At 37.1% G+C, this 27,459-nt stretch overlaps 1 long non-coding RNA gene across 3 annotated transcripts; it reads right to left on the reverse strand.

The window, feature by feature from the left end:
• Nucleotides 1-1,321: 1,321 nt before the first annotated feature.
• On the reverse strand, nt 1,322-27,362 carry LOC145592967 (uncharacterized). Of its 3 annotated transcripts, none has more exons than XR_014102509.1 (4): nt 27,215-27,362; nt 26,401-26,539; nt 9,194-9,307; nt 1,322-1,601 (listed from the first exon to the last, which is right to left on the reverse strand). It is a non-coding gene; the product is annotated as an uncharacterized LOC145592967 (long non-coding RNA). The 3 variants fall into 3 exon arrangements; XR_014102508.1 differs by lacking the exon at nt 1,322-1,601 and adding an exon at nt 5,791-6,107; XR_014102507.1 differs by lacking the exon at nt 1,322-1,601 and adding an exon at nt 6,128-7,732.
• Nucleotides 27,363-27,459: the final 97 nt, after the last annotated feature.

The following is a 27,459-nucleotide window of genomic DNA, read 5'->3' on the forward strand; positions in this document are numbered from 1 at the left end:
CTCGTGTCACCAATCACCTATCTCACCAATCAACATGGTTTGTGACTTTGTGTAATCCCCAAAACTTATGGCAACACACTTTAACCAAGAACATACCCTACATATTTTGGGAAAATGTGTAGAATGAATTAAATTTAGCAGCAGCAATAATCCATTGATAATAAATACTGTACTTTAATCAGTAAGCACGTGTGAATAGTATAAACTTACTTGCCATATTAAATGAATAATTAAAAAGACCATCTAAATATTAAAGAAAGTAAAATGTTATACAAATACATACCCTCTCTGTTTTTCCCTCAAAAAAAAAACATACCCTCTCTGTTTTTTTTTATTTTTTTATTTGCATCACTTTGATTGCACAAAGTTTTAGAAAATAATATAATATGGGGTGTGCTAAACACAACTTAGGTTTACTTAACGCAACCCTTTCCCCTTATTTTCACAACCCTAATAGAAATATAAAGTTTATTTTTTCTCCTCCTCTTTCAACTTGGTAAAATATATCAATAAATTTAAAAAATTTCGTCACAAGAGTACGAAATTCGATTTAAAATACTAATTAGAATTGCAATGGATGACAATTTTGGCCTAGAAGATCTCATAATTGATGTAAGTTTTTCGTTTTTTTGTTATTATTTTCGAGTACACTTCTTGCTAAACGAGTGAAACAGGCTGGTCTATTTCGGCCAAATTTAACAAAATTAAACCAATGCCTATATTTCGCACATGTTGAACATAATTGTATACTCCCTTTGTATTTTTTTTTAAGTGTTACAGTTTGAGCGGCACATAGTTTTAGGCAATTTAATTGACTTAAATAAAATAAGAGGTAAGTGAGGTAATTGGAGTATTAAAAAATTGTAAAAGAAAGATAGTAGAGTTAATAGTTTATTGAAAAGTAATGAATGTGAGAGGAGAGATATAATAAAAAAAAAAAAAAAAAAAAAAGTAGTAGTGGGTTTGGATGGGGACCGTGAGAGGAGAGAAATATAATATTTTAATGTAGCTTTTTGCCAAAAAAGAAGTATAACACTTATTAAAACACGGCCGGATTTGATAAGTGTAACACTTAAAAAAACACGGAGGGAGTACTTTATTTCGTACACATTGAACAAAATAGTATATTCTATTTCGTACATATTAAACAGAATAGGATACACTATTTCATATTTTTGTATATATTGAACAAAATAGTATAGTAAATTTCATAAATAATTTACAAAGCTTGTTGTACGTGCACTAGTAAGATGATAGCTATACTTGATATGATTATGAATGCTAATAATCAAACTTACATAAATTAATGCACTATGGCTTTGTAAAACAAGGCATATCCCTTCTAGGACCAAGACTTGAGAGCCAAAAGCAAGAATCAAGGTTATTTACTAGCAGATTCATGCTAATAATCAAACTTTACAGGGCCCGTAGGGGATTGCAACCTCTGGAGGTCAGATGTAGGGTGGATGCAGGGCACTTTGCTCCATGACCAAGTGAGCAGCAGCAAACCGCAAGCAGGCTGCGACAACACTCACCTAGTCGCGGGCAGCTTGCGGTGTAGGCTATTCCATCCTCCCCTCCCAAGTGGAGCAACCAATCAACTTCAATTTCATGATGTAAGTGTAGGCTACATGACTTTATTAGCAAAAGGAACTAGAAGCAGGGGATGCATTAAACAATTTCAGGGGATTCAAACACCAAAAATTGGGAACTCAATGCAATAGGATAATAATTTCGAATGACCCATATGAACTAACAACACTTGTTTCATATCTACTATAAGAAATAATGAACTCTATTACAACCCAGTTATACAAAGCAGCTACTACTATTACATCACATTTATACGAATCAAATTACTCTGTTTTAGCCCAACCGAAAAAAGTCAAATCCATTTCATACCAGTTACACAAAATAGTTGAAATTGCATTACCCAATTCATCTAATACTACCCAATCCAATTCGGTTTTTACAATTGAATGAAAATTCGATCCCAACAAAGATTAAACACCCACAAATATAAAAAAAAAAAAAAGTATACAAAAACCCCAAAATTTATCATCCTCAAGCGCGCACAAAAAATTTTAAAAAAAAAAAAAAAAAATCTGAAATTAAACCCTAAATTAATTTGTAAAATGGAGCAACAAAAATATGAGAGATTGTGAAGATTACTTACAACAACAAGAAACAATTTAAAGGGAAGATCAAGCGACAAATTTCGTTTGAATAATAATGTCACAAGTTCTTACATTGATTTAATTGGATATGGAACGAATTTTTTAATTGAAAATTTTGGGGTTTTTGGTTGAAAGAAAGGAGAACGAAAGAAATGAAAGTGAGTTTGAGAGTGAGGGTAAATTTGGGTTTTTAGGGGGGTGTGCTAAGTAGATAAATGTTGTATTTAGCAACCATGTATAATATTGTGAGTGGGTAAATAAATTGTTATAATAAAAGTAAGATGGGAACCATAAAAGAGAAAGTATATGAGAGAATATAGATATTTTTATTATTTTAGTAGGGACCATGAAGAGAAATGATATAATAAGTTGAGTGGGTTTAAAAGAAGAGAGAGAAATGATAAAATATAGTATAAAGTCACCAAATACTCCCTCCGTTTTTAAATACTTGCTCCATTTCTCCATGCGCGGAGTTTTAGGAGAAATTGAAGAAAGTAATAAAATATGGATGTAGTGGGGTAGGTGAAAGAATAAAAAATTGTAAAAAGCAAAAGTAGCGGAGAGAATTAGAGGAAAGAGAGTATGAAATTAATAAAATATGATTTATATTGGGTCCAAAATGTGAGAGAAATGAATTAAATATTGTAAAAGATTTCTAAATAGGAAATGGAGCAAGTATTATAAAAACAGTCGAAAAAGGAAAGTGAAGCAAGTATTTAAAAACGAAGGGTGTATAAAAGTGATGCATTTAAAAAAAACACCCCAAAAAGGAAAGTGATGCAAATTAAAAAAAACGAAGGAAGTACTTTTTAGAGCTACATATAAACATTAAATAAACAATAAATAATTATATAAATTCAGAAAATCATATAAATATAAACACTAAATACACTGACTTACGCGTGTTTTTTTTCATAAATTCCTAATTTTACACTTCCTTTGTTATATTAATAGTGCAACAACTGGACTTTTACACTATTCATTACATTTGTTTGACCACATATTATGATTTAGACATAAAGTAAAATATTATCATGTAAAATCTTGTTAAAAATTAGTATTATATACTCCTGGAGTGCTATGGATCATGGTACTCTATACTCAATATGCTTGAGTTATTTTGCCTAAATTTTATGTTATTTTGCTTAAATCTTGTGTTATTTGCTTATACAATATGTTTTTTTACTTATTTACTGCAACCTCAACTCATGCTATTTTACATAAAATAGTATGTACTTATTTAAAAATAACATATACTTCTTCCGAATATTTTTAGTCGACATGTTTCTTTAGTCACGTTTGCCAATTCACAAATTCAACCATTAATATCTTTAATTTTCGATAAGCAAAAATTATAAAAACTTAACATTTAGGAAATATATCTCGTGACAATTCTAACAATGTCCCGCATCACTATATTTTTCATTACATATCAATCACAAAACACAATCAAAGGAAAATGTGTGAATAGTACTAAAGTCAAAACGTGTCAACCAATAAAAAACGAAGGTAGTATGAAATAATAATAAGTTCACGTCAAAATAACATTAGCAACATTGCATTTTAGGCCATCGTGAAGAGAATTGAACACTTCAAGAAGTACTAAATTTCTAGACATGAACACATTTGAACCTTAAATGGCTTCGGGAAACCTAGAAAATTGAAAGAAAAGAGGAGAAAAAATTTGTTTGCTTTTGAATTGGAGTAGCTGAGACTCTAAGAGGAAGAGAGAGACTGAGTGTAAGAGGTTGATTCATGGAAAACCCATAAAGTTGAAAGAAGAAAAGAGGAGAGAGAAAGTGTGTTTAATTTTGAGTTGGTGGTTTGAGAGGAAGAGAGAGAGTGTGAGAGGAAGATGATCAAGAAAAAGGGCGATGAATTTCTAATCAAAGTGGAGTAAAAGAAATACTTCATAGTTATATTCATGTATAAAATAACATGTAGTTGTTTAAAAATAACATATATATAGATTGAAATAATACAAAGTTCACATCAAAATAACATGAATTTTATAAACCTCGAGTATATTGTGCATGGTATTCCAGCCTTCCAAGAGTAAGATAGAGATTGCGTCTTATTAGATTTGTTTTGTAAAATACTTTTACATTATCAACTTAAAAAAAATTAAGGGTAGGCCAAAAAACCTTTTGGAAAAGGAAATTAAAAAAAAAAAAAAAAAAAAAACCCCAAACTGCCAACAAATTGAAAATGAAGGCAGTGTAAATATAATACAAGGGAAAAAAAAATGTTCTCTACAACCTCAATTTAACTATCAAGCTATTAATTCAAATTACACTACAACCATGATTTTTAATTTTAAATTGAGGTATAACATGAATGTTCATGCCATTGATACAAATAATTAGTACTTCCTCTTTTTCTTTACTGTTGCAACACACACTTTATTACGGTATTTAAGAAAAGTGAATCTCACATAATATAATACAACTTAAAATGAGGTTAATTGGTTGAAAGAACCATAATAAAGTGGGACATGTGCTTTAAATAAAGATAATTGTACAATTTTCATTATAAAACCTTTTTTTTATATTGTGTTGCAACTATTGTGACATTTTCATTTTAGAAAAATGTTGGAAGTATAAAGAAACAGATGAAGTACTTGTTTTGGGATCGAGGAATTATTCAAAACTAGGTGGGGAAACGAAAGATAATGCTAGGCAAACATAAGCTTAGTCAATTCTCATAAGAAACAAAATTAATGAGTGGACATAAAAAATTATCAGACAAACATTAACTTGCTTCTACCGTTGAATTTAAGTTCTCCAACACAGCTACTAATGTTTTGGATTGACAAGTTGACAACCCGCCCACGTAGTACTGTTGAGTTAATGGACTAAGGGTTTTACCAGTTACCAGCCTCTCCATAACTTTAATCCGGAGTTTCCTGATTCACCATACACCACTAACATCAGCCACAAAGTCCCCATATCTGATCATGTTTAATGTTTTGAGATTGAGTCAATCCATAAATAAGCAACCACAAAGTCCCCACAGATTGTACTAAAGTCGCCAGATCAATGAATTAAAATCTCTTTAAAGCTGTTGAATTTAAAACTATATATGATCTTTCCACTTGAATTTATTTATTTGAATTTAGTGGCCTTATTTTGGATCAATATCTAAATTGTTTGGAGTATAAAATCTTATGTTTTCAAACATTATACTCCAACACTATGTTATACGGATTCCAAAACGGGTGTCCAATCTGATAAGTTTCAAAATTTTAGGACACGGGAACTCTATCCGATATTTGTGCACGGCTACAAGGAAATACACCACTTATATATATATATATATATATATATATATATATATATATATATATATATATATATATATATATATATATATATATATATATATATATATATACTCCCTCCGTCCCATAATATAGTTCTTGTCTGTTTTTAATGAAGTACATTAATTAAAGTAAAAAGTACATATATATAGATAAAAGTTAGAGAGATAAAGTGAAGAAAAAAAAATACAAGGCATGTGGAAAATTCAAGGGTAATTTAGGAAGTACGATGAATAAAGTTAAAAAAAGTGAGGGTATAATAGACTTTACATACTATCTAAAAATAGAAACAGGAACAATATTTTGGATTTCCAAAATAGGAAAATAGGAACTATATTATGAAACGAAGGGAGTATATATTACAAAAACTTTAAATTTTTCATGACGTCCACCTCTACTCTTTTTTATTTTTTTTTAATTCTTTTCTCGGTAAATTCTTCAATATATGACAGTCTTCATCTCTCCATCTCTATATCAATGGTGGTCTTTGAACAAGATGTCTTTTTCTTACATATTTCTCCTTTTTTCCTCTCCACTCTTAATGAGTGTCCGAGTGCACAGTGAATGTCGGACACGTGTCTCGTGTCCGATTAACATAGCTCCAACAAATACTTCATAAGATTTACAAGTACTATAAGATATTAAGCTCCCACAAATCATATGCGCTTATCATAGACATACTAATCTTACCATCTTACTAACTTACTTGCCACATTATTAGACCAATTACACATTATAAATTTAAAATCAAGGTTGTAAGTAACAAAAAACATGGAAGAAAAAATGTATACGCAAGCATTGTAATTAGTCATCAACAATCAATTAAAAATCAACTTTACAAAACAAAACTGTTAAAGAGCATCATTTACGTCACTTGATGTGATAAAGTTTGATGTATAAAATACAACTGTATGTAGCATACAAGAGCTGCTGATAAGTCTTTTTTTTTTTTTTTTTTTTTTATCAAACAAATTATTTCTTAATCAATGCCTCGTCAATAGCAAGAATTCCTTGTATGAATTAGGTTCATTGCATACACACACAAAACAAACAACATTCAACTAAATGTCTTCCTTATACTGATTTATTTATAGTCTATTCTTACCTAGAATCAATTCATCGCTTGCAAATTACAATAAGTTCACTGCTCATCAATAAATTGACATTATTCCACAATACATTCATAAAATTTTACAGCAGGACCAATATCAAATGAATTAGCTTTTTTCCACACTAAGATATAAAAAGTACCAACTAGTAGATTTGCCACAGCCCACAGGTACCATTAGATTTGGGTGACTAGTACTCTAATTTATTGTGACTATTCTATGACATTGAGAATAAATTGCTAGAACTGTAATCGCCAGGGTAATTTGTACTTTATTAATCGCGTTCTCACTTAATTAAGATTCAGTTGGTAAAATTTAGAAATTTACGGCAACACCAATCTTAATGTACTGTACATGATCAAATGAATTAACTTTTTCCCCCGCGAAGATAGAACAAGAGTACCAATAGTAGATTTGCTACATGAGCAATTAGATTTGGTAAAAAAGGTACTCATTTTTGGGTAAAAATTAAATACTCCAATATAATGTCATTGGTCTTATCATTTCTTAATCTCGTTCTCACCTAATTAAGATTCGGCTTAATGTCTCAATGCCAAACAAGAAAAGAAGACAGTGACAACAGTACAAGGAACCTGCAACTTAAAATAAATACTCCTGGCACTTAAGACACTAGGAGGAAGAACGTTCCGTACTGGCACCCACACGTAAAAATCGTGCAAAATACATTATTTTGGCTAAATTATCTGAGGGTCTTCCCATGATCACTTAATACTAAAAATAGAGGAATAGAGATTTTGAAAATTACACCCTTTGCCATTCATAGTGAATAAATACTCCTATCTTATGACTTTTCCATACATAGCAAATAAATACTCCTATCTATGACAACTGTCAAGTTCAGATAGTATGAAATAAATAAATGACCTGAGCTCTAACCTAAGGAAATTACTAATGTGAGTTGTTCTCACGATGGAGGTTAAAGGAAGATGAAAACCTTTGGCTTTCATTTTGAATAAGAGGACAGATATTATCAGAAGGTCGCTCATAAGGTAATTAAGTAACAAAACAATCATAACTATCCTTCCTCAGTTAAATTCATCTCACTTTTCATCCTTCCATTTTTACCTCCTGTAATATCATATCTCAAATCCCTACCAAGTTGCTGCCTACAAAAAAAGTATATAATGCCTTAAATTTGGATCCTTCCTCTCCGCTAAGCTCGAGGTAAAAATAAATAAATAAATAAAAACAAACTTAGCCAAGATTCTTTATCCTCCCAAGATTTTAAGATCAGCCAGCCCCACATTTTTACCACATTCATACAAAATACCTTGTAATCAAACACAATTAATACTCCGTATATGTGGAACCTAAAACTAACAAACCTTGAACCAACATGAACAAAACACAAAACCAGTAGGTCAGTGTCAAGCCTTTTTAACCCACTCAAGTTAACCATTTGATAATTGAGTCAGCTTAGTGCTGATATTTTAAACCCAAAACTAATAAGGGTACACCTACTTATTTTTAAAATATAAAAAATTTCAACATATTAGCACAATATAGAGGTATGACTATATGAGTTAGCATAATATAATTATTTCTTTAAAATTTTATTATACTAGCAAGGAAGGGGCTAGCCAAACATAGAAAAAATGATATAACAAAACCAAGCAAATGAAACTAATATATTGTTCAAAGTTCCTTGAAATCCAATATTAAACAGCTAAATGTCTTAGTATCAAGGGTTTTAACTAGTTTGATAAAATGGGTCAGGCTAGTGTTACATGAAAATGAATTCAACAAAACACAACCCATTTGCTAGCGCGCACTCTCAAGTGGAACATAACGAAAGAGGACTAGAGGGTTGCTCCCAAAGGTGCAAGAAAGCTGGCTGTACGGTACAGATACTTAATTAATGTGAGAAGGTACCAAATAGCAGAGCTGAGGTGTCTCATGTCTTATGAAGCCATAGCACAAGAGTGAGTAAATGTAAGCGCAGTATATTAAGTGTCTAGGTAGTAGCCGTCAAAAAAAGAAAAAAAATAGTAGGGACAATACAAGAAATGCTCGAGTCTAGGTCATATAAAAATATATATATATATATATATATATATATATATATATATATATATATATATATATATATATATATATATATATATATATATATATATATATATATATATAATTAAAATTAAAAAATTAAAAAAAATAAAAAAACCTATCATAGTATCATTTCAAAAGTGAAATCTTCCCAGAATTGGCCCATAAGCTTCAGATAGAGATAGCAATAGTTTCTTAATATCACTCCGCTCTCTTAAAAAATGTGTTCCCACTTCCAACACCGATTAGAACTTGGAACTACAATCACATGATTGAATTTCAAATCATTATCTTTGATGAAAGAGAAGAGCAAGGCTACCAGGGTGCACAGCTAATAGGTTTCGCGACATGCATGTAAAATTTTGAAATTAATGATGGAGCCACATAAAGATAGAAGGCATCATGATTTCTAATCCTGTCTCCAAAAATGCAGTAATATTATGATCTAAAGTTCTATAGGGGCAAATCCACACGCTGCACATCACAATATTCAACTTCTATGACTGAAGAAAATTAATTACCTCAAAAGGCAATTATCCCCAAGCAATTCAAAATTTATCCAGGTGGCTTCTAGAAATTAGGATAATTTTGGCATTGCAGCTTGTCCACTCTTTGAGACAGAAGATAATCTCCAACTGCAAGACAGAAAGCACAACAATTGTAATAAGAGGAATAGGGGGGAAATTTAAAGGTAGCAACAGTGATCTCTCCACATAAGGTATACAGGTCAAAAGCAAATGCAATGTAACCAAACACATTCTAAAAAACATCATTAAGACTTGGTGCAAAGCCTGGAATATTATGGAGTAATTCAAAATAAACAAGTATGAAGATAATCCCTCAAGCAGCTTAGGAGAACTGTTTTTCAAAATAATGTTTTCTATAATGACATATTTAGCATTGATTTGACTATGGTGAACAGAAGTGATTTTGGGACTTTATATTCTCTTCTCAAGAAAAGTTCCTCTTTAACTACTCAAGACAGCAGTGGTCTGATCTGGAATTTGTTGGTGATGAGAATTGAGAAGTCACGCTACACTAACAATTTTGGATTCTAATCTTGTTGTTAGCAAATTAATCAAGAGCTGCTTCAATAATTATGCATTTTAGGCATGTAACTAGGGGAGTTAGTTTATGAGTTGTGGTATAGATGGGATGGCTTCTATCCCTTATCTTCAAAGGTCAAGAAAGAAAAAGGCAAAGAAAATTTCCAATCCTAATCCAACCACTCCATTATTCTTGCAAATACCATGTCTTTGCGATGCACTATATCTTTGTTAAATAAATATACTAAGGTTGACGGAGTAAAGGTATAATGAGAGGAGGATCAATTTCAGGACAACCAAAAGATACCAGCATAGGCTATCTTATGGTAATTGTTCTTAGCCCTGCATTTGCTTGAGAAAATATATAATATGGCATGTAAAACTACGAGTTTTCTTCACCTCTTACTTAAGAGCCTGAATCTAGATATTATTAAGCTAAGGCTTTATGGTGTATTCAGCACATGCTCACATCCGTTATGAATAAAATGAGTTTGCACCATTGAAGGGAAAAAAAATCAGATGCAAAATACTGAAAGAAAGAATATTACTACTTGTACATCAATACAACTTTTTAGTCTTTTTAGGAAGAGCAATGTAGCAAGAGAATTCTCAGGGAAGTAGCATTAAGAGCTATTAACCTTGTCTTTAAAACAATTAAACAAATCAGATAATTCTGTACGAAAAACTATACTGGTTCACCTATGGGCTGCTAAGGCTATGATTAAGGGTGTTGACAGAAAATCATTAGACCTATCAACCACTCTCCTCATTAGATACAAACCACCACAGAAGCTTCACGACAAAGCAAAGCACACTAATATGGTAATACCAACTATCTTCAAACTCCCCCCCCCCCCCCTACAGAGGTAAGTCCCAGACTTACAGGCACACCCCAGTTCTATGTTAGATCCAGAATCTGGTGTCTGATTGACATGCGTCTCCAAGTGTCAGACTAGGCCATTTTATGAATAATTTGGCTTTAGTTGTCCAAAATAGAGTTTCGAGTATCCATATAAATGTTTGTGCCAAGTGAGTATCCAACAAGGGTGCTTGAGCCTAGTAGGCCACATCAAAGACTGTAGAACAGCCCCACGTCTACCAAAGTGCCCAAAACAAATACCTCCAACCTACACATAAAACAAAGCCCAGCAGGCCAGCAGCATATTTTGTATGTAATTACAAAAATTATAATGTCACTACCTTAAATTGTTGTAGAGACTACCAAAGCTCAAAATTTCACATAGCATACAACACTTAAGGGAAGAGTTTACAAGTCTGCCTGATGTTTTTATTGATACTTCACAGCTATTATTTCCTCCCAGACAATACTTTTACGTCCAACCGATTCTTATTGGGTTGAGAGGTCCAATACAACAAATCTGGTTTAAGCCAAACAACATCATATTTGCGACTGAAAGGTCTCATAATAGTAAACATAAAAGAGAAAACAAAGACATCAAAGAATATTTGCATTAGAAATTTGAAGTCATTTCAAGGTGATTACTTATAGACTTGACTTTTGATACTTGAAAACTTGTGTTTTAGCAACCGTACGAAAGATCTAGGTGTTTTTCCTTTTCACCCTACAGTGAGGGGATGTAGTAACTCCTATATGCCAGATAGTCGCGTTGCAGAGATCCCAGCATCAGCAAAAACTTCACAAGCAGCACTTGTTGCACACGAAGAAGCTAGATGAGATTCTTGCCAAGAAAATTATTGTGAAACTTAACTCCGAAATTCAGATCAAGAGCTCAAGTATGCCCCAATACAGTAAACCAAGAAAAATTTCCTCACAGTACACAGGCTAATATCTGTCAAACTTTACTCAGGTAATACCCTCTCTACATATGAAAACTTCGGAAGCAAAACCAAAACAAGGAGGAAAGTATAATCTCATTCAACCAATCAAAGAAAGACAAAGCTGATGAGAAAATAATGAACTGTTAATTTGTTTAACTACATACAATGAAAGTACTTTTACAAATGCAAACTAAACCCTACTGAGACAGCTGAATTACAAAGCAAGTTTAAAAATTGACGGTCAAATGACGAATTAGATAAGGCATTTAGGCATGAATCCTTTTTCCTAACAAAGATGGTGGCTTAAATGACAAAATGCGATAATTGCAGGGTTACTCTTAGGTTAGAATAACATGAGACACATCAATACGCTAAAGGATCTCAGAATTAAGGTGTAGGCACACACATCACACATAAGAGGTGAACTTTATTTGCAAAAATGCTTCTACGTAATTGTGATGGATCGGGGTTCACATCAGCAGATTTATACCCTGGCTAAGGGGAAAGCAGCTGTGGGAAAAGCAACATCACATGGGCAAGAAGTCAACCTAAACTTCTCCAATGAAGAGAAAGAAGCCAAAGCTGATTAAGGAAGTTTAGGGGGAAGACAAGCAACCTGGGAGAAAGAACCTTTCATAGCTAGGACTATAATACTTTATGGCAGTCACTTTTGTATCCTTGTCGGTCAACCTTGAAAATTGAAATATATTAGGGAGAAGAGTCTTTTGGCAACTCATCCAAAAATTGAGTTAGAAAACATAAGAGAGTTGAGGTTGCAAGGAGATTGGTAGGCTCAAGCTACTACTTTTGTAATCCTTCTACTTAATCAATCAATTGAAATATTCATCTTTCTCCTAATATCATAGTAAATTTGTTTAATCAGTCCTAGTCCATAACAAACTTGGTATCAGAGTAGCCACAATCATGGTGTCGAACACCACGCAACGGCTAGATGCGGTGGAGGAGCAACTCACGTGCCGCAATTGACGGTAAATTAGTTACCCAAGAAGATGCGCTTACACGCGTGGTAGCGATATTTACACGCGTGGTAGCGATAGCAGTCAAGGCCATCATGGAGGATGAACGAAAGAAAATCGATGAGACTATGGCAACCACCACCACCAAGCAGCCATTCCCAGGGAAAAGATTAAGGAGATCAGCAACGAATTGAAGGCGATGGGAGGCAACCAACCCCCTCCTCAAACACCGCGACCAACACCGATAATCCACATGGAGGGAGAGAATAGTCAAGTTTGGAGGAAGTTAGAGTGCTACTCCGGCGAGGGAGGGGAATTTTGGCATGCCCGGGGTTTGGCGCGACGGTGAAGATGGTGGCGACACGAAGACTGGCATGACGGTGATAACGGCGGAGGAAGCTAGTGGAAACATCATAAATTGGAAATGCCGGTTTTTAAAGGTAAGGACCATCAATTAAATCCATAGAGCAAAGATGATTTTCGAATTTTATCAATTGTCGGAGAGGGAGAAGAAGGAGGCGATTGTGGTGGCCACTGATGGCCCGGCCTTGAAGTGGTTTTGATGGGAGCAACGGCGACGACCAAGCACTTGGTGGCTGGATCTCAAGCTTCAGATTCTCCAAGAATTCCGACAGTCACACGCCCGCACACTATACGAACAATGGCTCGCAATGGTGTAGGAGGGAACCGTGGAGGAGTGTCGCCGAAAGTTCATCGAGTTTGCAGCCCCACTTACGGAATCTCAGAGGATCTTCTTTTTGCCCAGTTTGTAAATGCATTATAAGGGGAGGTTAAAACTGAGTTAAGAACTCTAAAGCCGAATTCCTTGTAGCGGGCCATGGAGTTGGTGGGCTTGATTGAAGAGAAGAACCGAGAGAACACAAAAGAGGAATAGGAGGCATCGGAATTGGGAAGGCCCAACCTCTAACTACCTCACCCAACTATAGACAACAAGGGTAAAGGGTTAGGGTTCGTCCAGAGGCCCACAAGCAGTTGTGCAGAACCACTGCGTCACAAGCGTTCGTCAACATGGCGAGTTGTTTAGGCAGTGTTCGAACGTGGGAAGTAGGCCACCAACACGGAGCCTCACCGAGGCGGAAATACAAGAGCAAAAGGGCTTAATTTTCTATGTGACAAAAAGTAGGGAGTGGGACACCGTTGTAAAAGGAAAGAGTTAAGTGTTCTCATCGCCGGTCACGGGGGCGAGGTAGAGTGTGAAGAAGGTGGCGGGGTAGGAGTACACGGAGAGGAGGAGACCAAAATTCTAGTGGAGGTCTCATTTTGCTCCATCGTGGACATTTCCAACCCAAAAACCATGAAATTAAGGGGTACGGTGAAAGGGAAGAGTGTAATGGTGATGATTGACCTGCAAACGACTCATAATTTTGTCTCTTCAGCCTTGGTATAAAGTGCTCAACTTCCATTGACAGAATGAGGCGATTCCAGAGTGTCCCTAGGAAATGTGGACATGGTGAAGGGTCAAGGGTTAAGGTGTGTCAAGGAGTGAGAGTTAAATAGGCCAGGGGTAGGAATGGCAATGGGTCGGATGAAACTTCTCCCGCATCCACCTGCTCAATCCATCGGCTCCACCCGATCCACCTATCACCCGCAAAATCCATCACCCGCATCCGATCCATCCGTCATCCGCGGTGAAACGGGTGGATTAAAGAATGATAATTATAATTTCCTATTTTATTAATACATCAAAACTATTAATGTTAATATACAAGTGATGATTATATATTTTCAACAATTAAATCAAAATTTTCAGCTAAAACAAATACTAACCAAGATTTACATAAATTCATAAAAATTTACTAGTAACAGTAATATTACTAGGAATAAATTAGTGCCAAATAGCGAACCAGCTAGCTACCAAACCCAGAGACAGTAGTACTACGTCAAAGCAATCGAGCAAAGTTAAACTCTAAAATGCCGATCGAAAGTTTTTAAAGCATTTGCTAAAATCAACATTGAACTATTGTCACAATCGAAAACGATCAATTACCTCAATTGACAAAAAAATCCCAAACAAGTTATATCTACTAGATGCAAATATTACATGTATTCAAGTTAATTCGGATTTGGAAAATAAATCCAGTAATTAAAAAAAAAAATCAGAAATTTGAACAAAGTTGGGTTTTATTAGATGATTACAGATGAATTAGAAGAATAAATTAGAGAAACAAACCAGAAAATTAACTTAATCAAACAAAATTAGAGGGGAGGTGAGGAGTGCCAGAGGTGAGAGAAGTCGCCGCCCGCCAATGAGGATGCTGAGGATGCTGCAGGTGAGGAGCAGACTCCTCAGACTCGCACAGGGAAGGATTGCTGTCGGCAGAGCGCTAAGAGAGAGAGGGAGGTGTTTCAGATACAATGGAGTTTCAGTGTGAGAGAGTGAGGGTTTGATGGTTTGAGGGAGGCGTTTTAAGTTTTCAATGAATTTGGGTTAGGGTTAAAAAAAAAATAGGTGGGCTTTTATATTTATTAGAAATTATTTTCTAAAACAATAATTATATTTATATTGGGTAGATGACGGATCGGGGGATAAACGGGTGAGACGGATGAAATGGAGCCCCACTCGAATCCGACCCGATCCGTCACCCGCCCATCATCCATTTAATGCGGATTTTCATCCATTTATTTATATCTGGTGGATCGGATTTTCGGATATCCATTTACGATTGCCATCCCTAGCCGGGGGTGTGACCGTGGTAGAGGACTTCATTCTACTTGGATTAGGTAATGCTGATATAATACTAGGGGTGCAATGATTTGAGAAATTATGAGTAGTAATTACCAATTGGAAGACCCATGAAATGTGTTTTACGGTGGCCGGAGTTCTGATGACTCTCACTGGCGAACCCGCATTGAAACGGCCATGGTATCATTTAAGGCATTGATCATAACCATTTGTAAGCAAAAGGGTGGGCTCTTGGTTGAATTTAATCAAGTTAAACAATGTGAAAGTGGGCCAAGAAGCCCAAATGAGCAACTTGGAGAACTTGGGCCACCTGATTTCCTTAATGTCATACTTACGAAATTTACTGAAGTCTTCAACACCACCGGTCCAGATTCGACCTCGTTTTTTCCATTCTCATTACAAGATAAGGTTAAAGAGTGGCTACGAGCTTTGATACGCAAGACAAACTTGCCAAGGCCAATCTAGTCAAATTCTAAGGGAAGATAAGACAATGAGACTATAAACGAGCCAGTACCTTCCGTCAATCTGATCATGAGTCTCTTTATGAAGCATAAAGAAGGTTTAAACAAGTAGAGACCAGCGTTTGAAAAAGTGTGCCTTACACGCAAAGCTATAAAGGGTAAGCACTTAATTTGGTGTGGCAAGGCATTTTGGGTTAGGCGCATGAGGCGCACCTGAAGCAAACTTTAGCTAAATTTTTTTAAATTGTTCGCCTATGTGCAACAGAAACCCTCCTAATTCAAGGCGCCTCGAGCTTTTAATACATTGCTAGAGATAGTGTCCTCGCCATGGAATTCCAAGAGTGGAAACATAGTAAGACTCATGAATTCTACATATACAATGATGCTCCATTTGGGGGCTCTATTCCAAACCTCATCTTCTACACCTTCTATAGAGACTTCTACAAATAAGACACCATTAGGATTAAAAATGCTAGTGAGATGATGATCGAGTAAGCTAATGCATTTTACACTATGGCTCCTAAAAGGTCGTACGATCCTCACTCAAACACATACAATGAAGGATAGAGAAATCACCAAAATTTCTCCTACAAGAATACTAATCCATCATCACCACCAACTTGTAAAAACTATAATACACCACCAGGTTACCATGCAAGACCACCTTTGGATTAACAACCCATGCATCAACAAGCAACACCCTTGTCACCCACCTTTTCATTGGTGACTACCTTTTTCGACAACTTTACTTATGGCTCATTTAGCCCTTTAATTTTTAGTCCTTCCTCGACCACACCCTTGTCACCCTCACACACCTTTTCATTAGTGATTACCTTTTTCGACAACTTTACTTATGGCTCCTTGTAAGAGGATCTTCCAATTGCTTTCCACTCCTTAACAACACGGCATTGAGATGCCCCTTTTAAGGCTGCTGTATTTGAGCACTAGAACTTTCAAAGATTGACCCATTTGATGAGCAAGTTGACTTATTTGGTTCTCTAAAAGTTTGTTGTGAGCTTGCATCTGGTGAATTGTTTTCCACTCCACAACATTTTAGTTACTCTGTATTCTACTTTTCAAATTTCTCACTGAAGACACATAGTGTACTTACAAAGGCCTCCGATAGGTGCGAACCTTAATGCACCCTATGAAGATTGCTATGCCCAAATGCCACCCAAATGGTTGTACCTCCTAACTCTCCATACGTAGGCGTGATAACTAATACCAGTCCAAGTTTTGAGTGGGCTTGTTAATAAGTTATTTGGTGCTGAGGTGTTTCCCAATGTATACCTAAGAAGGTGTAACTATCATATCACAATTGTAAAAAGAGATGATCTTTCATAACAAATTAAGTTTGCAAGCTTGAGTAGCAAATCTAGCAAAACCCTTGTTTACCCAATGTATTGAGCTCATTCATAAGGCTAAGAAAAATTGGTTACTTAACCTTAGAGTCTATAACTATCATAAATATAATTTGATTCTACAGTAACTTCAAGAGTATTTGAAATCCTTAAGGTGCGCTAAGTAGTATAATATTACATAGATTGCAATTTCATGACGAGTAGCATAGTTTTCTAAGGTCATGATGTCTCTTAAAAAGGTGTTGAAATGGATGGCAACGAAGTCGAGGACCCAGCTATTTTCCAAATTTGGCCCACACCCTATTATATCCATATTGTGGAATTTTCAGAGGGTTAGCTTCATTTTGCATAAATTCGACGGGAATTTTAGTTTCTCCATGATTCCAATAATGCTTAAGAGGAAAAAAAAATTCAGCGGATCCCAATTGACGGTCCATATCACAATCAAGATGAGGCTTTTGTTTAAATATAACAGCATTAGCATTCTTAAAATTTATTTGAGAAATATAGTGAGCTTCTCACTAGAAAAGAACATTCGATAGGCATAACAACTGAACAAGCACAGGCAATTACGTGAGAGCACATCCACTGACAAAAGAATCAAAGCACCTATTATGAAACGAAAGAAGTGCAGAATATAACAAATAGCACACAGCCCAGTGTAAGCTTAGGGACTTTACAATATCACCTATTCCTGATAATATTTTGCTTACTATGAGCATGTAATTTGTGCTAAAATTTGCCAAGAACACATAAGCTAAAGGGCATAATGACAGTGATTGTTAATAGATTTCTACAATGGTTCATTAATATGACAATGTCCAAAGACTCCAAACAGCTACACACAACAAAATGCTCCTTCCAAACCTATATAGACTGTTCGCGGAAGACCAAATGTTGATCACACTTTTGGACAACTTCGTGGAAATAGATAGTGATTAGATCGCCAGAATTTACTTTCATATCAAAGACAAAGATCACCCTTAAACACGTCAAGATTGGTACACTTTCTGCAAAATGAAGCTAGCCTAAGAATATGCTAGAGATCAGCTCAGGCCTCCTATTTTGGTCACATACGCAAGGAAGAAGCAGGGCAAGGGGAGTGGAATCAGTTAAGCAAGCCAAGGGTAGAAGAGTCTTTAATGCAATAATTCTGTTAAGAAAGTTTGTTACGGATTAAGGGGAATCTTTAGGCAAGTGTTGAGTTGGCTTAGTCTATATTAGGGGGGAATAATCTGCTGTAATGATCATGCTATTTTGTTATTTGAGTGTGATTAACTCTGGGAGAGCCCTTTCCTCTCAAATGAAAGGTGTATTGGATGCTCATTGTTGAATATCAATACATACTATCTTCTTCCCTCTCTTATCTACTCTCTCTACTCAGTTTTCCTTTCTTACAAATTCTTACAGTATAACCGAATTCATAGCAAATTGGTATCAGAGCAATCGATCTTACCTGTGCAAGTTATGGCTCGATTAACTCATGCGCAGCGTTTGGATTTGCTCGAGCAAGAGATTGCCGGAGTGCCGACGTAGGTGGCTCATGAGGTTAGCTCGGCGTTAGCTGCATTTCGAGCTGATATCGCAGCTCAAATCGCTGCAATTCAGGAGAAGTCGCGTTCGGAGCCCCGCCCTGAGCCCCGGACTGTCGCGGCGAATGGGCCACCATACCAGTGGGACAACCCATTTGCGGGAACACCATCTCAGTTGGTGGCTGGAGGAGGTGGTGAGCAAGGAGGTCAGTCTAATTGGAGGTTGCGGAAGTTGGATTTACCCTTGTTTGATGGAACCAATCCGGATGGGTGGATTCTCAGGCGGAGAGGTTTTTCCATTTCTACAGACTCTCGGCCGATGACCAGCTGGAGGCGGCGATTGTCGCGCTAGAGGGCGACGCCTTGCTCTGGTATCAATGGTAGCAAAGGAGACACCCTCTCTTGTCGTGGGAGGCGTTGAAGAAGGTGATACTTCGCCGCTTTCGCACCACCGCCACTGGCACCCTCCACGTGCAGTGGCTCGCTCATCACCAATCTGGAACAGTGGCGGATTATCGGAGGAGATTCATTGAACTCCTTGCTCCGATCGAAGGAGTTCCAGAAGAAATCGCGAAAGGCCAATACATAAACGGGTTGAAGGAAGAAATTAAGGTGGAGGTTCGGATCCTTGACCCGATTTCGTTGGACCATGCAATGGAGTTATCTGGGCGGATCGAGGAAAAGTTGCGTTTGGGCCCAAGGCCCAGATCTATTGGACAGCTACCCACTTGGAGAACCCCGTTCCCTTCGACCCGACCCGTTTCCTCTACCCAAATCCAGCCTTACCAGACCCCAAACACGATCCCAGCTCACTCAAACTCCACCTCACCTCACCCAAACACTAGCCGCTACAACCCTAAACCCACCGGAGAGATACGGCGGTTGTCGGAGACCGAACTTCAGCACAAGCGCGAGCAGGGGCTCTGTTTTCGTAGTGATGAAAAATGGAACATCAACCACCGCTGTCCGCGGCGTGGGTTGAGGGTTCTCTTGACTGTGGGGGAGGGTGACGACTTTGAGGAGGCGGATGAGATTGAACCCAGGGAGATGCCGGCGGTAGACCCACAACCTTCTCACAAAACCACACCTCTTCCCTCTTCCGACACAATCCCTGGTGTCTCTTTTAGCTCGGTGATGGGAATAACCAATCCAAGAACCATGCGCATGGCAGGGACGGTGAATGGCCAAGCCGTGGTGGTGATGATTGACCCAGGTGCCACGCATAATTTTATTTCCACCATCGCCGCTCAGAAATTGGGGATTCCTCCGTCGGATTCTAAGAGTTTTGCTGTGACTTTGGGCACCGGTGAGGCGGTGCAAGGGGAGGGGGTGTGTAAGGCGGTGTTATTGGAAGTTCAGGGCCTCTCAATAGTGGAAGATTTCCTTCTCCTTCCTCTGGGAAATTCTGATCTAATTTTGGGTCTTCAATGGCTCGAAAAATTGGGCACTATCGCCACCAACTGGAAGACACAATTGATGAAGTTCCAGTTGGGTGATCAGACGGTCACATTGCAGGGGGATCACTCTCTTGGTCGTTCTGGAATTTCGCTTAAGGCTATAATGAAGACATTGCAGAAAGGGGGGTATGGGTTTTTGGTGGAATTAAATCATTTGGTGGGGGAATTTTCTGGGAATACACCTTCAGATGAGGCGCCACAATTCTTACAGCAGATCCTTCATGAGTTCTCTGAGGTGTTTGCAATGCTGGAAGGGCTGCCTCCCCGACGCTCAATTGAGCACTCAATCATCTTGAAGGAAGGCACGAACCCCATTAGTGTCCGACCTTATAGATACCCGCAAAGCCAGAAAGATGAGATCGAACGTTTGGTACATGATATGCTCACGGCAGGTATCATTCAACCTTCTTCTAGTCCTTATTCTAGCCCCGTGTTGTTGGTTAAAAAACGGGATGGGTCTTGGCGTTTCTGTGTTGACTATAGGGCCTTAAACAAATGTACTGTTCCTGATAAATTCCCAATTCCCATTATTGATGAACTTTTGGATGAATTGTATGGCGCTTGTGTTTTTTCTAAATTGGACCTTAAGTCGGGGTATCATCAGATTCGTGTCCGCGAGGAGGATGTGAATAAAACTGCATTTCGTACCCACGAAGGACATTACGAATTTCTAGTAATGCCTTTCGGGCTAACGAATGCCCCTGCCACTTTTCAGTCATTGATGAATGCGGTTTTCAGACCTTTCCTTCGCAAGTTCGTTTTGGTGTTTTTTGATGATGTGTTGGTTTATAGTAAGTCTAAGGAGGAACATGTGAGGCACTTGGAGGAAGTCTTAAGGGTGCTTCATTCTCACAGGTTGTATGCAAACCACAAGAAGTGCGATTTTGGGCAGGAGCATGTGGCTTATTTAGGCCACATTATCTCTGGCCGTGGTGTGGAAGTTGACCAGAGTAAAATTCAAGCAATGTTGGAGTGGCCTCGTCCAAGAAATTTGAAGGAACTTCGGGGATTTTTGGGATTGACAGGGTATTATCGGAAATTCATCCAAAATTATGCTCACATTGCTCATCCCTTAACTGAGCAGCTTAAGAAGGATAATTATGGTTGGTGTGCAGCAGCTACTCAGGCTTTTGTCGCTCTTAAGGAGGCTATGACAAAGGCTCCTATCCTAGCTTTACCCGATTTCTCACAAACTTTTATTCTGGAAACCGATGCTTGTGGTCAAGGTGTGGGTGCGGTTCTGCTGCAATGTGGGCATCCCATTGCTTATTTCAGTAAGTTACTTGGACCCCGGGCTTGGTCCAAGCCTATATACGAAAAAGAGTTGATGGCAATCGTGTTGGCGGTTGAAAAGTGGCGCCACTATCTTTTGGGAAGGCATTTCATTGTGCGCACTGACCAAAAGAGTTTGAAATTTCTGTTGGAGCAAAGAGAGGTGGGTCAAGCCTACCAAAAATGGGTGGGTAAGCTTTTGGGCTACACTTTTGATATTCACTATAAACCCGGCTCAAGCAACGTGGTGGCTGATGCTTTGTCTCGTGAATTACTTCCCCACATTACTTGTGCTACAATGACTTCTTCTTGTGGGGTGCCGTGGGCTACATTCCAAGCTCATATTAACAAGGACCCTTTGATTTGTAAGCTGACAAACAACATCAGGCAGGGACTTAAGGTTCCTAAATGGTTTGCCTTGGACAATGATGTTCTTAAGTATAAAGGTCGGGTTGTTATTCCCAAACACTCGGCTCTCACTTCAGCCTTGCTTAAGGAGTACCATGACTCACCTATCGGGGGCCATTCGGGGGATTTTCGCACTTATCAACGACTTGCTGCTGAATGGTATTGGTTGGGGATGCGGAAGGATGTTACCCGTTATGTGCAAGCTTGTCTTGTTTGTCAGCAAAATAAGACTTCTTCTCTTACTCCCATGGGTCTTTTGCAGCCTTTACCTATTCCGGAGAGAGTTTGGGAGGACATTTCATTAGATTTTATTGAAGGGCTTCCAAAATCTGCTAGGTGGGACACTATCTTGGTGGTAGTGGACAGACTTTCGAAGTATGGTCACTTTATTCTTCTTAAACACCCATTTTCTGCTCCTATGGTGGCCCAAGTTTTCATTAAGGAAGTAGTAAGGTTGCACGGGATTCCTTCTACTATAGTGTCGGATAGAGATAAAGTCTTTTTGAGTATCTTTTGGAACGAGCTCTTCAAGTTACAAGGGACACAATTGGCAAGAAGCACAGCATATCATCCCCAATCTGACGGGCAAACTGAGGTGCTCAATAAGGGTGTCGAGTCCTACCTCCGTTGCTTTATTAATGGGAAGCCCCGTTCTTGGTCTGCTTGGATTCCTTGGGCAGAGTACTGCTATAATACTTCTTTTCATACGGCTACAAATTTTACCCCCTTCAAGATTCTCTATGGTCAGGATCCACCTCACCTTGTTCGTTATTCTACGGGTAGTACTGCAGTTGCCTCGGTGGAGGAGCAATTGTTGGAACGTGATGCGGTTCTAGATGAGCTGCAGTTTTATTTGGTTAGGGCACAAGAGTTCATGCGCTATTATGAGAACAAAGGAAGACGAGAAGGGCATTTTGAGGTGGGGGACTTGGTGTTTCTTAAGCTACAACCTTATCGTCAGCAATCTGTGGGTCAGAGGTTCAATCAGAAATTATCTCCCAGGTTTTATGGTCCCTATCCTGTGGTTAAGAGAGTGGGTGAGGTCGCTTATCAGTTGCTGCTGCCTGAGGGGTCAAAAATACACCCTGTTTTTCATTGCTCACAGCTCAAGAAGTCAGTTGGACAAGGTCACACACCATCTCCTTTGCCTTCTCAGTTGACTGCTGACTTGATCCTTGAGGTGCGACCTGAATCTGTCCTGGGGATTAGGAACAGTCCGCAAGGAGCTCTCACTTTGGTCGAGGTACTCATTAAGTGGCAGCATCTCACACACACTGAAGCAACATGGGAACCCTTTGATGATATTGTGGCTCGTTTTCCAGATTTCCACCTTGAGGACAAGGTGAATCTTCTTGGGGGAGGTATTGCTAGAGATCAGCTCAGGCCTCCTATTTTGGTCACATACGCAAGGAAGAAGCAGGGCAAGGGGAGTGGAATCAGTTAAGCAAGCCAAGGGTAGAAGAGTCTTTAATGCAATAATTCTGTTAAGAAAGTTTGTTACGGATTAAGGGGAATCTTTAGGCAAGTGTTGAGCTGGCTTAGTCTATATTAGGGGGGAATAATCTGCTGTAATGATCATGCTATTTTGTTATTTGAGTGTGATTAACTCTGGGAGAGCCCTTTCCTCTCAAATGAAAGGTGTATTGGATGCTCATTGTTGAATATCAATACATACTATCTTCTTCCCTCTCTTATCTACTCTCTCTACTCAGTTTTCCTTTCTTACAAATTCTTACAGTATAACCGAATTCATAGCAGAATACTCCAAATATCATCCAGTTCATTATGTTAGTTCCAGTTCACTCATAGTTCCATCTATGGGACATCTTGGAGAGCTATTTAGTAAACAATATCTATGCAGTACAAAATGTAGACTCTAACTATGACAAGGAGGGTAAGGAAGCTAAGTATAGGGCAAAAGCAAGCACAATGTTAAACTCACAGAACAAGAGGGTGTGAGAGAAGCACAGAGTAACATAGATTAATAGAATGGGAAGATCTGGAGGATAAAGCAGATCAGCAACTGGAAGCTGGAAAGCAATTTGGGAAAAGAGAATTTAAACGAGGGTGTTTGATGATAGGAGAGTTAGATGATTTGAAGATTGGGGAGATGTAACTGGCCTCTTCAGAGATTTTTCATAGTTATGGTTGGTAAGGTTTTACTTTGCTTCATACTCTTTTAATCGCTCTTGAAGGGGCAAATAATTTTAATGTTAAGTATTCATACGCCATACGCATCACCTCAACCATGGACAACCTCATGTGCCCCTAACAAGCACCTTATTGAGATCACCTTGCCTGGGAATTATCTTATGTTAACCTCTCAAGCCAAGCTCCCATGCAAGCATTTTGACAGATAGTCAAACCTTCAACGTTACAGATTTATAACCTTATATTACTGATAATGATGAGGCAAAGTTGAGAGCAAATATCACTCACGGGGGTTAAATGTTGTACTTGACCAAAATCCTATAAGAGTTTAAAAAAGAAACTACAAATGCCACCCCTTTAAAAGTTAGACGGAACAAAACAGCAAAACAAGGAAACTGCCCTTTTCATTAAAGAATTTATTAGCTTAATTATGCATCATTAAGTTCTTAAATAATTCTTTTTTTTTTTTTGGGAAAGTTCTTCTAGCTTATTATTGTCTTCTTAGTGGCAGCAACACCTATTTCAAGGACTTAGAAATACAGATAAGAAATAACTTAATTAAGTATATGTGCTGCAGAGGACTAATTTTGCAAAATTTACTTGATACGACACTAATTCGGGTTTCCTTATTAAAAATTAAGAAGAAGAAAAAAGTGTCCTCTTTGTAAAAGCCATAAATTGCTAAAAAATTTAGTTAGAAAATAGATCTAAATTAAGGAATATTGCAAAAGACCAAGATATATTTCCAATTTATAAGAGCCGGTGCTATAGCAGACCTACAATGGATTTGAATGAGAGGATTTAAAGAGAAAGGAATGGCAGGGAGAGTGATGAATTGATATGGATCGGGAGAAAAGAAGAGGAAGGAAATGGAGCATCCAAGTCTCATTTCTCATTTAATAAACCAAAATTCTTCCAGACTTAAGGTTTGGTGAAAACAAAAGTCTCCATCTCCCTCCACTATAGTTATCATAAACATTGTTAAAGCATGTTAAGTAATAGTGTTTTTTGGGTTGGAAACAGATTCAATCAAACCATTACCGTTATCAAGTGCTTGGTTAGAAAATCTCAGTAACTAGGTAATGGTTTCCACCTATTTGTTACCTCTCTAAAACCTAAGGTAACAATTACCCTTACCCTCCTCAAATAAAAAGAAAGAGAGTTAAGGTCAAGTAATTCTTTTCCATGGCTAAACCAAACAAATGAAAAGGCAAGAGTTAAATGATTCTTTTCCTCCCTCTTATTTGCTTCCTTTCCACTTTATTGCTAATAATCATACCAAACACCCCTTAACATGAACAAAATCTAGTAAGAAGCCATCAAAGAAAGTACTTATATCGGCATGAATTGCATTCACTCCTATGAAATTCTGATGATATCCAAGATTTTTCTAAATGAGCTTACTTATTCAGTGAAACAGGCATATGATTACCTCTATAGCTATGTTTATATCTATAACTTCTAAAACTCCGTCAAGATTTGAAGAATCAAGTGAACCTTGTAGATCACTTAATTACATGAAACAAAAGAGAGGGTCAGAGGATGCATGAATGATATCTTCCAAAAAAATAAATGTTTTTTATCTACACTTTTGAACAAAATGCTCAATTCTTTGCTATCTCCTGCCCAAAAATTTTAATTTTTTTAAAAACAAAAACATACTTATTAAAATTAGAAAAAGTGAAAGGATTTTAAAAAGAATCTATTGTTGTTTCTTTTACCCCAAAAACACAAAATAAGTAGAGGTCAACTATATGATCTTATGTGCGTACTGCATAGAAAGTTAATATAAAATGTTAAACGTAATGTTAACATTTTAGGAAAGACTGCAAGACTGTAATCTTGGACCTGCTGGCTTCAAGATAAAGGTGGAACTTCAAAGTGAGACAATACAAATATATAATGCTCCCAATCAGAAAAAAGGCAGTAGTTTAAAGCAGCGATTATGCAAGGAAGCTTGAAAAAGATTAATTTGTGTTTCAAATATATTGATGTACAATATTTCACCATAAGAGTGACTGACACATAAATCTAACAACCACTTCTCTTTCTACCATTTCACACTTCCAATTGCTAACTTTAACTAAATTTTAACACTAAACTAGGAAAATCACCTTCAGATCAATCAAGTATGCAAGTTTGTTGCTATCACCAAGAACAAAAATAACCAGCACAATTTCAAGTAAATTTCAATTTATTTTAATCATATGCCAAAGAAACATTTTTATAAATCCTTATACCAAGCGAAATCATGTTACTTGTTATTTATTCTTCCAATAGGTTCTATATAAACTCCCAAATTGTCCATAGCCACATTAGTTTTCAAAAAGACACCAACATTGTAAACTGTAATTAAATTGAATTTTAGCTCCCTTTGCAAACTAAGAATTTAAGAAAACACATCAATCTAACACATAATTTAAAAATTATAGACAAACATAGAAGGATAATAACATAAGAACGACAAAGCACCCTGGGGAGAGATCACATAACACTCAAGAATAATAAGGTTTTAGCAGTAACAACTATTTAATTAACATAATATAAACCCTATCTTACCACTTTGTCCTGCTTTGGATTTCCAAATAATTTCAATAGAAGCCTTCTACGTATATTATTTGATCTGGTCCCAAATTTTGGACAATAAACTGCGGCTTACACTCAACATCCCCTCATAAGCAAATGCAGCAACTAGTTTCTGCACATCAAAGAATGAATTTCATAATACAATACTATGTCCTAACCGATGAACCCAGCTTCAAAACAATTATTGCGCAGCAAACACGTCCAAAAGTGTCAAAATACAGGATTGGCATTGGCACACACTAATCCTCTACAATGGTCTTCAATTTCTCTCTCTCCTCTTCACCTATTTCAAGATTTTTTCAATCTTCTTCCACCACTTCGCTCAATCTTCAGTTCTTCAATATAAAGTTTTTCGATGAACAAACACACATAGCACATCGCAGCAATTAGCATCACATCACGGAAGATAAATCCACCAACAAATCTACCAACAATTCAACTGAAATGCTAAACACAGCTCACATTTGTCTCATCATCTTAAACTGATCAAAAACATTGGATCATCAGTCGAACTAACATTACCTAAATTCAATAATCCTGTAAAAAATGATTTATAGATTGAACTTTAAATTAAAAACAACAAAACTTCATGTTAACTGGAATTTCCAGAAACTCGTAACACGATAAGCTCGAATTTCCTAATAATGCCGTAAATATCACAAAATTTCAAGCAAAACGCAACTAATTACTCGCCAAAAGTTTGCAAACCTCTAAATTAACCATAAAACTTAAGCCAAATCAACAAAATTAAAGGCCAAAACAAAGAGGCAGAACCGCGAAATCGAACCTGAGAATCAATTTGTTAGGGCTACTATCGGCGAACAGTGGCGGAGGACTTCTCTTTCTACCCTAAGCAGGATGAAGCAATTGACGAATGAAAACCTAACGCCTCATTTGTTCTGGTATCCGCCATTGATGATTTGCAGGAAGTTTTTTTGAGACGAAGGGAGAAAACAAAATTAAGGGCCGTTCTCGTACGATTATTTTTAGTTTAGTTCAGCTTTAATAAGTTCAATTCACTTCACTTTATTT

The sequence above is a fragment of the Chenopodium album genome, chromosome 18, assembly GCF_948465745.1.
Source record: "Chenopodium album chromosome 18, dcCheAlbu1.1, whole genome shotgun sequence".
Taxonomy (NCBI): domain Eukaryota; kingdom Viridiplantae; phylum Streptophyta; class Magnoliopsida; order Caryophyllales; family Amaranthaceae; genus Chenopodium; species Chenopodium album.